At 39.7% G+C, this 16,117-nt stretch overlaps 1 non-coding gene across 1 annotated transcript; it reads right to left on the bottom strand.

Moving 5' to 3' along the window:
* Window positions 1–353: 353 nt before the first annotated feature.
* On the bottom strand, window positions 354–439 carry LOC138814428 (small nucleolar RNA SNORD35). The gene has a single exon (XR_011368003.1). It is a non-coding gene; the product is annotated as a small nucleolar RNA SNORD35 (small nucleolar RNA).
* Window positions 440–16,117: the final 15,678 nt, after the last annotated feature.

Raw genomic sequence — 16,117 nt, forward strand, 5'->3', positions numbered from 1 at the left:
AGCAGCAGGTCTAGGGAGCACGGGTGGGATCCATAGCCTATTCCTGCTATTCTGGCCCCTCTCCGGGTTGAGATGACTCATCTGCAACATATGGACACCTCTTTTCTTTTTTTCCTGCTCAGGCAGATTTGGTTGGTTTTCTTTTAAAAAAAAATATTTTTTATTGTGAAAATACCGTACAGAGGAGTTGCAATTACATGAGCAATGTAATGAGTACATTTCTTTTCAAGCAGTTGCCTCTTCCTTTGTTTCCCCTTCCCATCCCTGCACTCCCATCTTCCCACCCTCCATCTCCCTCCGGTGGTTGGTTTTCATTTAATATATTGGGTATTTTTTCTCTCTCCGCCTTTTATTTCCTGGTATCTGCTGAGCCTTTGGCATCATTGGCACTGCCTACAGTGGCATCCACAGACCATCGTGAGAAAGGACATCACTTGCCTTAAAAAAAAATTAAAGACAGGATTGATGGTTTTCAGAGTTGGTTGGTGGGAAGATAAGGGAAAAATTAATTTATGGAAAAAATTGTGTGTGTGTGTGTGTGTGTGTGTGTGTGTGTGTGTGTGTGTGTGTGTGTGTGTGTGTGTTTGCCAGCCCTGGAATTCAGGACACAAACTCCCTTTCTTGGCTTTGTAATTCATAAGTGGCATTTTACCATCTGAGATATACCTCCCATCCTATATTTTTACTTGTAAGGTAAAGATGGAGTCTCATACACTTTTCTGTCCAGGCTAATTTTGAACTGTGATCCTCAGATCCAAGCCTTCTAAAGTAGACATTGGTATCTGACTTGAAAAAATTACTTGTATAATATTAAATTTAATAATGAATTTAATAATAGACTTCCACAAGACTGTGAAAAGTTAGTACATATGACTCAATGTTCTAGTCAGTACTTTAAAACAGTAACACTTTTTCTTTATTGAGAGTAATTACATAAATTTCACAGTATTGTGGCATAGTGATACTTAGCTAAAGTCACTAACACATTTTAACCTTCACAATGCATCTTGTCATTGTCTTGATCTACAAAGCTTATGAACTCTGAAGACTTTAACAATAAAACTGTTTCTCCCAAATCAGGTGGTATGTACATTTCTTTCCTTTTACTCAGTATCAGCTGTTTCCTCTTTCTCTCTTTCCTTCCCTCACATCATCACTGTTGAGTTGCTTAGTTCACTTTCATCAATGATCAGTGCAGCTGATGGGCCCCTCTGTTGTATTTTTTCACCCATTTTCCTATAGTTCTTTGCCCTCCTCTTAGCTTCCCTTAGATGTGCATGCTTATACACCATATATGCGGTCCAGTATATAGAGTCAGCTAGAAACTATATAACAAATTAGGAAGCCAATCTTTGTTTCTTGTGTCTTGTTTATTTTGTGATATCTCATTGTAAAACAGTAATAACACACTTATGATGTGTAATTTAGTCTAATCAAGAGGTGATTGAAGATCACTGGATCTGAAAAATGTAAGTAGAAAATAAAGCAGTGGAAGAAAGGACACACTATCTTTTGCCAGCATGGCTAAAGAGATCCCCTCAAAAATCTAGTGTTTCTGTTGTTCTCTTTACTCTTCTTCTTCCATTTCTATTTGGGTGTCCTTAGAGATTGGGTCCGATATGATGCACAAATTGACTAATTGTGAGCTCTGGGCATTGATTTTACCAAGGTCCTATGGAAGTCAATGATGAGCCCATCCTTTCTCTCCTTTACTTGAGTGTCTCCTGGACAGGTGTATGTTCCACTCTTGTATCCTCTGGGACAGAGGCTGGCCCTGGCTAACTCCTGGTTTGTCAGTCCTGAAGATGGAGACTGAGCTTTCCTTGGGCTCCAAGCTTGAAAAGATCTTTGATTCTTTACCCATTAGTTGTGTGTAAAGGCAGATGCAGGTCTACCTAGTAAGTAATGATGTAATTGATACATTAAGAGTCTTCAAAATATCGCCTCTTAATCATACATTAAAACATAATTGCTTTGGGTAGCCAGTAAAAATTATTTCATACTTGTGTTCACAGTTCACCAAGTTTTATACGTCCTTAGTTGTGTGTGGTTAGCAGAATGGGTAACCAATTTTTTTTTCTACCTACAGAGCAATGGCTCCGTTTCCACTTGAAGTCTTCCTCTAACTACAATACATGTATTATTCTAAACTCTTTCTGAGTACTGAAAAGGAACTATTGCAACAATATTAAAGGCCTGGACCTCAGTTATCAAAACAGCATCAATGGTGGGGTGCTGGTGGCTTTCGCCTGTAATCCTAGCTACTCACAGGCTGAGATCTGAGGATTGTGGTTCAGTGCCAGCCCAGGCAGTAAAGTCTCTGAAACTCTTATCTCCAAATAATCACCAAAAACACCACAATTGGTGCTATGGCTTAAGTAGTAGAGCACTCTCCTTGAGATGAAGAACTCAGGGACAGCACCGAGGCCCAGAGTTCAAGTCCCGAGACTGACAAAACAATAACAGCATCAATGATATCATTCAGAACTTCCTATTTTTGCCAAGCTATGATCTCTGTGTTCTGTGTTGTTCTTTTTATTTCATATACTTTATCTTTCTGTACTTCACAATGAATTTCCATCTTGGCCACTATTGGAGTATGATGAATGTATAAGGGCAACTACCCTTTAATTATTAGCCTCAAATTGTAAGTTTATTCTCAATAAAGGGCAAAAAGTTGTTGGATTTGAAGTTTCCTTTTCTCTAGTGTGCAAGTTGTCAGAGACTTCATAAAGTTTGATGTAGACTTTGATATGGCAGTCTAACAGCCATTCACTTTATTTAGTTAGGCTGTTTTGGTTCCCCTTGAAGTGTTATTGTAGTAAAATTCATCAACTCCTCTGTGTTGAATACACAGTTGTCCCACTAAAGCAGCCATTACATAAGCACCCACAGAACAGTGAGCACTATCTTCTTTGAGTCATTGTAAATGGAATAATCTGTTAGGCTTCCAGACATTTGTATGTTTGTGCAGATACTTTTCTGTTTTCCAGCCATGGCCCAGCAGAATTAGAGACAACACTGTGTGTGTTTCTGTCATGCATGTGTGGGTGACATCACTCCACTGAACCCCAGCTACAGCATTGAATGATGTCAACATCTCTGCACTCAGAGATATGAGCTTGCTTGTCCTTTAGACTCCTGACTGTATAATGCAGTGGTGGCCTGACAATATTCCCACTTCAAGCTCCTCAACACTTTTGATGTCTTAAGGGACTCTTCTTAATCATTCTTGTTCTCATAGAATTGTAAAGAACACTGAAAGACATGGAGTCTGGCGTATCTAATGTTTTTGTCCTCCCATTCGGGATTTTTTTCTCTTCTTATAAATGATTCACTTTTCTATCCCGAACAGTACATTAAAAAAAAGAAGAGAATGAAGATGTATAAATGACCCACCTTGGTAATTCCCATGGGTCACTCTATAAGATTTTCAAACAAAATCAGTTGTTGATCATGTGGCCTAGATGGAGAAAACTGGTCAACTTTCACCCTTTGTCCAGACCTTTTGGAAAATTCCAAAAGCTGATAATGTCATACTCTGCCTCCAATTTCCTTTCTTCATTCAAAACCACTTGGTCTCCAACAGGATTGGTAAATTGGATCTTCTTCCAAAAGGGATGCAGCTGAATCGGACACATTACAGTTCTTCCCAGAGTTATCACAGAACCCCAGAACAATGGATACACAGATTATACTTCATTCCCACCACATGATTCACACACACCACAGGAATCCAATCAACTCTATCAAATGCAGGCCCACAGTGGACTAACTTGTTAAGAAGTTTCTAAAATGTGGTTATGCAAAATGGAATGGAGAAATTCAATTTCAAGGGAATGAAACTCCAGTCACATCCAACCAAATATCATTATTTGGTAAGAATTCTTATTAGAATTCATTTCTAATATGACAGACTTCTATCACCTCTTTAAAATGAATTCCTATCACTTATTTTATGATTGTCATCAGAGAGTCAGTGTAAAAAATAGATATACTATAAACTAAGTAAAATTATAAAATTTATGACAACTATGAAAGATTACTATAAACAAGACTTAGTTCATTTTGTGTGTGTGTGTGTGTGTGTGTGTGTGTGTGTGTGTGTGTGTGTGTGCCTACCTTGTGCCTCCACCACATGGCCAAGGCACTCAACTTAAGGTATTTTTCTTTTTCTTTCAAAATAAGCATTCCATCCACTGAGCCACAATTCCGCCTCTATCTATTTGGTGGTTAATTGTAGTCAGGAGTAAACCAAAGTTGTGAGCCACTTGTGTCCAGACAATCTTAGGTTTGCAAGAACTACTCACCCTTGATCTGTTATTTTTAAAAAGCACAAGGAAATTTTGTATATGTGCTATTGAAAGGGGATAGTTTTTCCCCACAGAATGAGGATGGAGACAGAAGGCACAGCACTTCCTTGTCACGGATGCAGCGATCTTCAAGACATTGTCTTCAGAGCTCTACAGTCATTTCATGGTCAGCACTATAGGCCCAGTGTCTCTTGTATTTTCCAAAATGGAGCCAGATGACCTAGTACTATCTGCTATGAAACTTTCAATAGAAAGTCTACATGCCTAGAGCAGATTACCCAAAAGCAATGCCATTACCTGTGAAGAGAGAAATGCCCTTGTTTGTGCATTTTCCACTCGTGGATCTTCCATGTGATGAAGAAATATCTGGTGGAGGGTGTGGGCCATGGCATACACAGCATTGCAGATGTTGTAACTCTCCTCTGACACGTTCATGTCAAAAATGTGCCTCAGAAACCAATGCAGTGTGGCATTGTATGAACAGTGCCCCAAGTCTCTGCAGTCAGACTTAATCAGTAGGCTATAAACAGACTGAATCCATGAAGTGGGAAGGGAATTATCTCTTGAGTTCTTGCACAAGGTCTCTGTCAGAATAAAATTGGTGAACCAGGGGAGTTTCTATGATGGTGAGAGAAGATGAAGGGAGCATGGAAAGAATAAATTTTGCATATGAAGAAACTCTGAAGAAATACAATTCAGTTTGAGAGCAGATTGTCCACCTGAGTTCACCCAATATCAGCAGAGATGCAGGGCCTGCTATGTTAGGAGTAAATAGGGAAGCAGGCTGCCTTGTGTCTTTGCTGACTTGCTATACTTTTGCCGATGAGGCATGCTTCTGCAAAGAAGTAAATCTTCCCTTCTGAGGAAAGTAAAAAAAACAGAGAAGAGCTGGGAAGGTGGCTCACTGGTAGAGTGCTTGCCTTGTATGAGGTCCTGGGTTCGACTCTTCAGCACACATAAGCAGAAAAAGATGGAATTGGTGCTGTGGCTCACGTGGTAGAGTGCTATCCATGAGCTGAAGAGCTGACGGACAGCAACCAGGCCCAGAGTTCAGGCCCCACAACTGGCAAATAAGGAAAACAAAGAAATACAATTCATGTCATGTAGTAGAGGCACATTAAGCTGACTCAGAGAATGTCATCATTGAAGAGGATTCCAAAGAAGCAGAGCAAGATGGCAGCTGACAAAGAGAGAATATAAATATTGCACCACCCAACAAAGAACATATGAGAGTCAAGTGGTGTGGACCGGAGAGTACTTCTCTAGTAGAACAAAACAACAGAAAAGGATGTATGAGAAAATGTGGAAGTAGCCATCTCCATGTTCCTCTCCATCAACAGCATTGGTAGCTCATTATGGACAGAAACCCTCCAACATTTCAGGGAGGGAGAGAATTAAAGTTCAGTCTCAGCACCATCCCTGTATCCTGGGATCAGTGCTGGGGAAGTGGTTATAGTCTCTACTCTTGTGTCCAGACATTTAGATTGTGCCTCTGGAACTGGTTTAGAACAGAGAAAGAAGACACTGCAACAGCCTCCCTCCTCCAGTCTTGTGAACAACAGCAAGTATGGGATACAACCTCCTAGTGAAGATGGCATAAGAGTGAGTCAGGGTTTTTCTTAGAACCCTGTGTCAGGCATGTTATGGTTGGACCATAAATACAGAATAAATCAGAGGTACTGTTCAGTTCTGGCACCCCAGCTTCCATTGGAATCTTTCAGGTGTTGGAAGGTCCCTTAGGCAGAACCAAATCCCATTTCCATCAGTTTCCATCATGGGCGGAGTAGGCTGACACCTGTCTTCCTGCTTAGCCTTGTAAAACTACTATTGCTGTGTGACTCTGTTAACACCTGGCTCAGTTCCAGTCTTTTTGGGCAGTGAATCATCTCAGGGACCATTGCCCTAGAAGGACTGTGCTCAAGATGGAATCAGGATGAAAGTTAGGTTGTTCTAGGAATCCAGTGTGCATTGGTCTACAACAGCACAAGCTAGAGTGAGGCCACATGACTGTTTGGGCTTTCTGGATGGGATATTAAGCCTGAGTGCATGGTAGTATTCACTAAAATGGCCCAGTGGCTTTTTTGTTGTTGGTTGTGGGGCTTGAAGTCTAGGCCCAGGATCTGACCCTGAATCCTTCAGGTGAAGGCTAGCTCTTTAACACTTGAGCCACAGTTCCACCACCAGTTTTCTTATGTTTTTGTGGAGATAAAATTCTCACAGACTTTTCTGCCTGGGCTGGCTTTCAATCCTAATCCTCCCATCTCAGCCTTGTAAGTAGCTAGGATTACAGGTGTCTGCCATCGGTGCAAAGATTGTTGCTTCCCTGACAAAACTTTCCATGCAGCTGTGACTCATCCTTGTTCTCCATCCCACTTGTCATGGGTAGGACAGGGAAGCAAGATGGTGATATTGTCCCACAGCTTAGTGTGGCCCAGGTGATAGCACCAGACTTGTGCCATGACCCCATAGCCAGGACTGCCTCTGGCAGAGCTCGGTAATCATCTCAGTACCTGAGAAAATCATCTACGACCAGACAATCGGAGTTCTACTCTAGCTATCACTAATTGCATATGGTTGGTGCAATCTTGGCCCATGAGCCCACCTCTGCAACATACAACCTGGGAATATCTTAGTGCTCACCCAGGGCTGTCCGCTCTTTTTTTATTGCCAAAATACTGTACAGAGGGGTTACAATTACATGGGCAAGATAATGAGTACATTTCTTATCAAACATTGTAGCCTCCTCTGTTGTTTTCCGTTTCCATCCCTTCCTATTCTCTCTCCGCCCACCCCATCCTCCTCTCCCCACCAAGTTGTAAAGTTCATTTTCGACATAACGACTTGTGCATCTCATTCTTGCAATTGGTCCACCTGTATCCCTATTTAAAATATTTTTCCCCCCTTCCCCTCCACAAATTATACGGAAATCAAATACAGTGAAAGCAGGGGTTATACTATGGGGGGGGGGGACATACAAAGAAACAAAGAAATAATCTTATAAATGTGTTAGAAACAATAGCATGAAAGAAAAAAAACAGTTGAATACATATTTTAGGGTTCATTTCCCTGACATCAACTTATCTGACCTATTCTGCTTGACTCAGACATATAATAGTTATTGCAAATAAGGGAAACCATGAGACATGAGTTTGTTAGGACCTGGTTTACTTCAATTAATATAATTTTTTCCAAGTCTTTCCATTTCCTAACAAATGGGCAATGTCATTCTTTCTGGTGGATGCATAGAATTCCATTGTGTATATATACCACATTTTCTTGATCCATTCATCTACTGAGTGGCATCTGGGTTGGTTCCATATATTAGCTATGGTAAATAATGCTGCAATAAACAGAGTCGTGCTGGTTGCTTTAGTGTGGTCTTGTTTGTGAACATTTGGGTAAATGCCAAAAAGTGGGATTACTGGGTCATAGGGGAGCTCTATGTGGAGTCTTTTGAGGAACATCCATACTGCTTTCCAAAGTGGTTGAACAAGCTTACACTCCCACCAACAATGCAGTAGGGTTCCCTTCTGTCCACATCCCCTCCAGCCATCTGTTGTTGTTAGAGTTCTTGATTGTTGCCATTCTAACTGGGGTGAGGTGGTATCTTAATGTTGTTTTGATTTGCATTTCTTTTATGGCTAGGGAGGTTGAGCCTTTCTTCATGTGTATATTGGCCATCCTTCTTTCCTCTTCAGAGAAGTTTCTCTTTAAGTCTTTAGCTCACTTATTTACTGGACAGTTGTTTGTTTGAGGGTTTCTTGTTGGGGGATTTAGTTTTTTGAGTTCCAAGTATATTTTAGATATCAGACCCTTGTCTGTTATATGGCTAGTGAAGAGCTTCTCCCAGTCCATGGGCATTCTATTGATCTTGCTAGCTATGTCCTTTGCCATGCAGAAGCTCTGGAATTTCATGCAATCCTATTTGTCCCACCTTTCTTTGATTTGTTGTGTTTCTAGGTCTTTATTAAGAAAATTTTGTTTGGCCAAGATTTTGTGGAGAAGTTTTGCATCGATGTTCATCAAAGAAATGCTTCTATAGTTCTCTTTTTTTGATGAGTCCCTGCCTGGTTTTGAGATGAGGGTTATGATGGCTTCATAGAATGAGTTCAGTACTGAACTTTCTCTTTCAATTTCATTGACCAGTTGAAGGAGTATTGGTGTAAGTTCTGCTTTGAAAGCCTTGTATAATTCTGCTGTAAATTTTCCGGTCCTGGGTTTTTCTTTGATGGGAGCTTTCTTATTGCTCTTTCTATTTCAAGGCTTGATTTGTGTCTTTTTAGTTGGTTTAACTCATGTTGGTTTGGGTTTAAGCGTATAGCTATTTGCTAGGAAATTGTCCATTTCTTCCAGATTGTCAAACTTATTATCATAAAAGTTTGAGAAATATTCCCTTATTATGTTCTGAATCTTGGTGGTTTCTGTGGTGATGCTTTCATTCTCATCTCTGAGTTTGTTTATTTGGGTGTGTTCTTTTTCTGATAAGATTTCTCAGGGTCTGTCAATTTTTTTTTAACTTTTTCGAGGAACCAACTCATTGTTTCATTGATTCTTTCTATGTTGTTTTTTGGATTCTAAATAGTTTAATTTGATTTAATTTTAATTATTTCTTCCTCTCTACGGGATTGGGGTTTATCTTGCTGCTCTTTTTCAAGGAAGTTCAGATGTCTCATTAAATTGTTGGTTTCAGATGTCTCCAATTTGTTGATGTAGAAAATCAGAGCTATGAAGTTGCCTATGGGTACTGCTTTTGCTGTGTCCAGAGGAGCTGGTAATTTGTGTGTTAATTTTTGTTGAATATCATGAACATTTGAATTTCCTTTCTAGTCTCTTCGATGATCCACTGGTGATTCAACAGTGTGTTGTTCAGCCTCCATGTATTACAGGACCTTCTTTGGTGGCTTTTGGTGTTGAGTTGTAATTTTATTCCCTCGTCTGAGAGCATGCAGGGCATAACTTCAATGTTTCTGAGTTTGGACTAGTTTGCTGGTCCAAATGTGGTGTATTTTAGAAAATGTTCTGTGTGCTGCTGAGAAGAACGTATAATTTGATGCTGCAGGGTAAAATATTCAGTAGATATCTGTTAAATCTTGTTGAGCTATGCAGCTGCTTAGATTTGTCATTTCACTTTTGAGTTTTTGCTGAGTTGATCTAACTAGTGAGGATAGTGGTGTGTTAAAGACCTCAACACTTAATGTCCTTGGATCTATGTGAGATTTGAGGGAAAGTAGTGTTTCTTGGATAAATTAGGGTGCTCTGTTGTCTGGTGAATGATATTTACAATTGTGATATCCTCCTGAAGGAGAGATCCCTTAATTAGTATGTAGTGATAGACTTTTTCTCTTCTCACTAATTTTAATTTGAAGTCTATTTTATGTGATATTAGGATTGCAACTCTTGCATGTGTATGGGGGCCTTTGCTTGGTTGATTTTATTCCAGCCTTTCACTTTCATAATATGTTTTTTTTAATTTGGAAGGTGTGACACCTGAGAGCAGTATAGAAAAGGATCTTGCTTTTTAATCCAAGTAGGCAGTCTATTTTGCTTAACTGTATGTAGAGTTAAGTCCGTTAATGTTGAGAGTTAGGACTGAGAGGTGTTTGGTAGTTCTGCCATGTTATCTACTTTCTTAGGAGCTGCGACAACTTGGTTCTCCACATGGTTCTTGGATTCTCAGTTTGGGTGAATTTTCTTGGCCTTTATTGTGGTCTTGGTGGTTTTCTATATGTAGGACATCTTTAAGTATCTTTTGTAGGACTGGTTTGGTGGGGATCTATTGTTTGAGTTTTTCTTTGCTATGGAAGGTTTTCATTTGACTTTCATTATGAAGGAGAGTTTAGCTGGGTAGAGTATTCTTGGTTGATAGTTGTTTGTCTCTAGGGTGTGGTATACATCCTTCCAGCCTCTTCTTGCTTTAATCGTCTCTGCTGAGAAATCTGAGGTGATTCTAATTGGTATCCCTTTATATGTGATTGATCTTTTAACCTTGACAGCATTAAGAATCCTTTCCTTGAGCTGAATTGATCCTGTGCAGATTACAATGTGATGGTGGGATGTCCTGTTCAGGTCTGGTGTATTTGGGGTTCTAAAAGCTTCTTGTATCTAACAGGCTTATCTTTTTGCATGTTTGGGAAGTTCCCTGATGGGATCCTGTTAAATAAATTTACTAGACCATTAAGTTCTGTCTCTAGTTGGTCCTCTACATCAATTATTGTCAGATTAAGACTTCTGATGGTGTCTACCAAATATTGAATCGATCTATCACATTTCTTGGATTTGTCTTGGATAATTGTATGCTCTCTCTCTATAATATCTTCTCTGTCTCCAATCTATGAGGTTCTATCTTCTGCATGGTCTAACTTACTTTCGAGACTTTCTACTTTGTTTTTTATTTCCTTTCCTTCTAAATGTTTGGCTTTGATGGCTTCAAATTCCTTGTTGGAGCTTTGTTGTAGATATTGTATGAACTTTTTTACTTCCTTAATTTGGTGTTCAGTGTTTATTCTCAAATCACTTAGTTGATTGGTTATGTTTTCCTTGGACTCCCATTCCTTCTGTGGGGCTCCATTTAGCATTCCCTTTGTGGTCTCTCTGGATTCCTTCAGCTGTCTGTTTATGGATTCCATTTATCTTTATGGATTCTATTGATCTTTGTGGATTCTATTGATCTTTGTCTATTCTCATCCTGCTCACACAATTCCTGTATTACTCTTTGATTAGTTTCCTCATGCTCATAGAATTCGTGTATTTTTCTTTGACTGTTCTCAGCCTGCTCATGCAATTCCTGTCTTTCTCTTTAGTTGTTCTCAGCCTGCCATGCAATTCCTGTAGTAATCTTTGATTAGCTTCCTCATGCTCGTGAGATGCCTGTATTAATTTTTGGTTAACAATATCATGCTCGTGAAGTTCCCATATTAATCTTTGGTTGCCCTCCTCTTGCTTCCTATCATGGTCACACTGAATCCTCTACACATTTTCATACCTTTCATTCACCATGTTTACCGCTAGTGTTTGTAGAGCTTTTTGGTAACTCTCTTCTAGATTTTTCATTAAATGTTCTGTCACCTCATTATCATGAGTGGGAGTTGAGATATCCGGACTATCCATTTTTCTTGTCTTTCTCCATCTTGTTCTGTCCATTTGGTAAGAAAGTAACAACATTTTGTGCTAGAACAATATTTTAAGGCATGCATCAACCAGAGTCCTGTAGTTACATATTAAAATGGCTGTAGATACAATCTAGTTCAACAGATACAATCTATTCATCATCAAACAACAATGGATTAATGGGCTAAGGATATCAAAGAAGGATTCAGATGACCAGACCTTACTAGGTTTAAGGAGAATTGTGAGGAAAAATAGGATTAGAGTAATGTGGTGAGGTAACAGGTAAGAGTGAATTTAACCAAATCCTAATCTCAGAGAGGGAATTGATAGGACTTAATGAAATGAGAAAGCTTTAAAAAAAAAAGAAATAAGAAAAACGAACATTTAAATTTAAAAATTGAAATACTTAAAATTATGGAAGAATAAAGAAATGATAATGGTGAAGAAAGGGATAGGATGAGAGAAGGAAGCAAAAATGAAAAAATAAAAAATTTTAAAAAAGGAATACTTAAAAATTGTATAATTATAAAGAAATAATACTAGTATTAAAGAAGTTACGCCTAAGAGGTTGTGAATTAAGTAATAAATTCCAGGATTAAATATGTACACACTGAGGGAAGCGATGACAGGTATATATTTGGGGATCAGCAGACTAGCAATTAATTTCTCAAAAAAAAGAAAAAATAAAGGACTAAATGGTTAAAAGAGATTTCACCCACACACAACTGGAATAAAAATTATGAAAGAAAAAAATAATAAAAATCAAATTTTTTCAAAAATTAAAAACTTAAGTAGAAAAAAGAGTTCTTTGATTTTTTTTTTTTGCTGGAGGGGGAGATATTTTATTTCCCCTCTGTCTGTAACCAGTCTCGTGGTGGAGTCTCTCTTCTGCTTGTGGTGTTTGGTTTTCCTGTGGCTAGATTGGTTTCTTAAGTTTGTTAGAGCAAGCAGAAAGAAGGTATGCCTCCCCCAGGACTTTGTGATCCTCCTCCCAGTCTAGTTGAGTGACAGGGAGTTCTGCTTTGAGTATCAGAAAAGCTGGAGATGTCTTTTTCCTCTAACTTGGAGTTGCTGTTCTGAGGCTAGGTTTTGGGTAGGGTTGAGGCCTATCAGCAATCAATAGCTTTTCCCTGAGGGGCTAGCTCCTAAGACACTCATAGAGCCCAGCCTGGAGCCATTCTCAAGGTTTATGTTTACTGAATTTCAATTCTTTGTGTTTTACCCCTTCTGCTGTCTAGGCTGCAGTGGGAGGGGCAGCCTCTGCCTTTGTTTACCCAGTGCAGAAAGTCAGTTGTCAGTAACAAAGATGGAGATATTCTCTGGTGGGGGGGGGAGGGCCTAACTTCCCACTGCTGCTCCATGAGAAGGATTGAGGTTATCTTGCTTCTACTCATGCCAGACTCTGTTCCTGGGCTGACCCTGTTCTGCGAATAGCAGGATGAACATTTCTGCTCCTTGTCAGTTCTTGCTGCTAGTGAATAGAAGCTGCTCACACACATTGTCTGGTGCCTTTGTCTTGGATCGTCTCTGTTGATATGGTGGCAGTGGTGACTGCCACCGCCATCGCCACTGCCACCCCCACTGTGGCTACTGGCAAGTGCTCAGATCTGTCTTCTTGACCAAGCTGCCTGGATTTTTCCTCTGTGACCAAACTCTCTGACTGTGATGGCACACTTGGTATGATTCTCCAGCCTAGGACTGTTCACTGGAACACTAAAACTGCTTTCTATGAAAGACCTTATTTAGCCTCCAGCTTCTCCACAGCCATCTTCCTCCAGAGTGATATTTTCGATTTATACTATTGAAAAGTTTAGAGTTTATATCCCACAAAGTGAGGATGAGTACAGGAGACGTAGTACTTCCTTATCACAGATGCTGCATACTTATTTTCCCTAAAGTAGGCAGACTACCTAATTCCATCTGCTATGAAAGATTCTAGAAAGTCACTATGCCTGGAACCTATCATCTAACATAAAATTCATTACTTGTGAGGACAGAAATGCCCTTGGTTGCTCATGGTGTGCTGGTGGCACTTCCATGTGATGAAGAAACACCTCATGGAGGGCATGGGCCACGGCATACATGGTGGTGTAGATATTGTAACTTTCTTGTGACCCGACCATATCAAAGTGTGTCTCTGCAACCAAGCCACAGTGGCATTGGATGAAGACTGCCCCAATTTTCTATAATCAGACTTAATCAGTATGCACTGAGCAGCCCAAATCCATAACCTAGGAAGAGAAATATCTCCTGAGTCCTTGGAATAGTTATCTCTTGGGACAAAATTGGTGACCCCAGAAATGTCTGTATGGTGGTGAGAGAAGATGAGAGTGCATGGAAGGAGTCTCGCAGGAAGTATCTTTTGCTAAGGGTCATGTCATCATAGGGTGAGTTCATGACCCAGATTTCCTCTGTAATTAAAAAATCCCCAGTTTAAGAATAAAGCTTAGTAGCAATTCAATTTCTCCATAAATGATTATCACATTGGTTGAGAATTCCATGATCTGGCGATATCTAGGTTGATGAGTTGATAAATCTGATGGGCTGTTTGTCAGGATCATATTCTTAAAGGCAAGACAGACTCCATTCTTGTCCATCTCCTCTCTCAATTCTGAGACACACCATAGTTGTTTTTGGTTATGAGCAGTCCCACCCAGGTCCAGCCAAATGGTAGCATCAAGGAAATCATGGCCAGGGCTAGAGCTGAGTCTTTGGCAGCTATCTGATTGACAGCACCGATCTGTCCATGTCACTCAGGAGAGGACCAAATGACCCATAGGTAAACTAAAGGGGGAAAAATAATCACAACAGCAGGAAGAGGATGGTCATTGTCAGGGCCACAGTCCTGATGAGTAGCCAACAACTGCTTGCAGTGGTGGGAGTGAAGGTTTGCTTATTCTACTTGTTTTTGGTCAGTTGTGGGGCTTGAACTCTGGGCCTGTGCACTGTCCCTCAGCTCTTAAGCTCAAGGCAAGTGCTCTACCACTTGAGCTACATCACCATGTCCAATTTTCTAGTGGTTTCTTGGGAGGTCAAAAGAAAATAGTTGAAAAGTATGTCTATTTGATGCCCATATCTGCTTTCCTTATAACTGGGCAGGAATTTATATGTATTACCTATTATTTTTATGTAAGGTAAGTTTTTGTTTTTAAGGCTATGTTTGTGAAATTGGGGATAGCTTAAAATTATCCCAAAGGGCAGCCTCTACTCTCTGCTCAAGGCTATGATTGGAAGTAAATTTTTGATATGGAAGCAGATACATATATTCAGCTGGTCTGATAAAGAGGGTAAGACTGGAGTGTTAGTAAATCAAAAGCCTCTTCTCACAAGCCCCAAATAGGACATCTGGCCATTTGGCTCTAATAGAGCTCACAAACAGATGTAAAGCTGTATCCATATAAACATTCTAAATATTCTATCTTGGTATTGTAAAACCCCAATTAATCATGGATCTAAGATCTTGTCCCCATTGAAAGATGTCTGGAAAGCTTCACAGAAAGTTGATATGCAGTGTAATGGTCAGCACAGTTCAGGTTCTCCAGTCAACCAGGGAAAACCTTTAGCACACCAGAGTGCTAAGAAGGCTGTAGTGCTCTGCTGTAGGAAAATGGCTTGACTACCAGCACAACTATATTTAAAGAAGCATTATTCACCATAGATAAGATATGGAACCTATCCAGATTTCCCTCAGTAGATGAATGGATCAAGAAAATTTGACACACACGCACACTCACACACACACACACACACACACAGAAACACACACACACACACACACACACACACACACACACACACACACACTGGAATTCTATGCCTCCATCAGGAAGAATGACACTGCCCAATTTGCTAGAAAATGGAAAGACTTGGAAAAAAATCATATTAAGTAAAGTATGCCAGACCCAAAGAAATATAGGTCCTATGGTTTCCCTTAATTGTAATTTTGGTATATGTCTAGGCTAATCTTATCAGATGATCTGAAAAGCTCAAAAGTTATGTACATATGACCATATAAAATGGTGCTCAGCAAAATGAACCCCAAGGTACAGACACATGAGGGTGTTTTTGTTGTTATTTTTAATGTACTATGTGTTTTCTTGTTTCTAATTTATGTTTTTTCTCCTATGGCATATCCCTTTTGTCTCTGTATTTGATTAGGTACCTTGAATCTTGTATATACATTTATCTAATTTGGGGAGATGAAGTGGGAATAACAAAATTCTGAAAGAAGGACACAGGACGGCCAATTGGAACAATGATATTCACAAGACACTATGTAGGAAATGCACTTTACGTTTTTGGGGGAGAGAGGAGTGAGGGAGGTGGGAGAGGGAAGGGATGGTAGGAGAAAAAGGAGGGGTAACAATGTTGGACTAGAAATGTACAAATTACCTTACTGATGTCACTGTAACCCTTATGTACAGCATCTTTACAATAACATAAAAAGTTTTAAGAAGAACCCCCACCCAAGAATGGCTTGGATCCCTTCTATGCTCAAATTTCTTCAGATCAACTTTTATCTAAATGGAAGTGACCCTGTTCAGTTCTTCTCAGTAATCCCACAGCTGTGAAATTGTCTGTTGTTACCTCTTGGATACACATTTCTAGAATAAAACTTGATATCTTTATCCCCAATCTCAGGTTTCAGATTCCAGTAGACACGAGGTCTCACAGGACTTCTCTACCTATAAAGCTCT

The sequence above is a fragment of the Dipodomys merriami genome, unplaced genomic scaffold, assembly GCF_024711535.1.
Source record: "Dipodomys merriami isolate MVZ:Mamm:240054 unplaced genomic scaffold, mDipMer1.0.p SCAF_6, whole genome shotgun sequence".
Classification (NCBI taxonomy): domain Eukaryota; kingdom Metazoa; phylum Chordata; class Mammalia; order Rodentia; family Heteromyidae; genus Dipodomys; species Dipodomys merriami.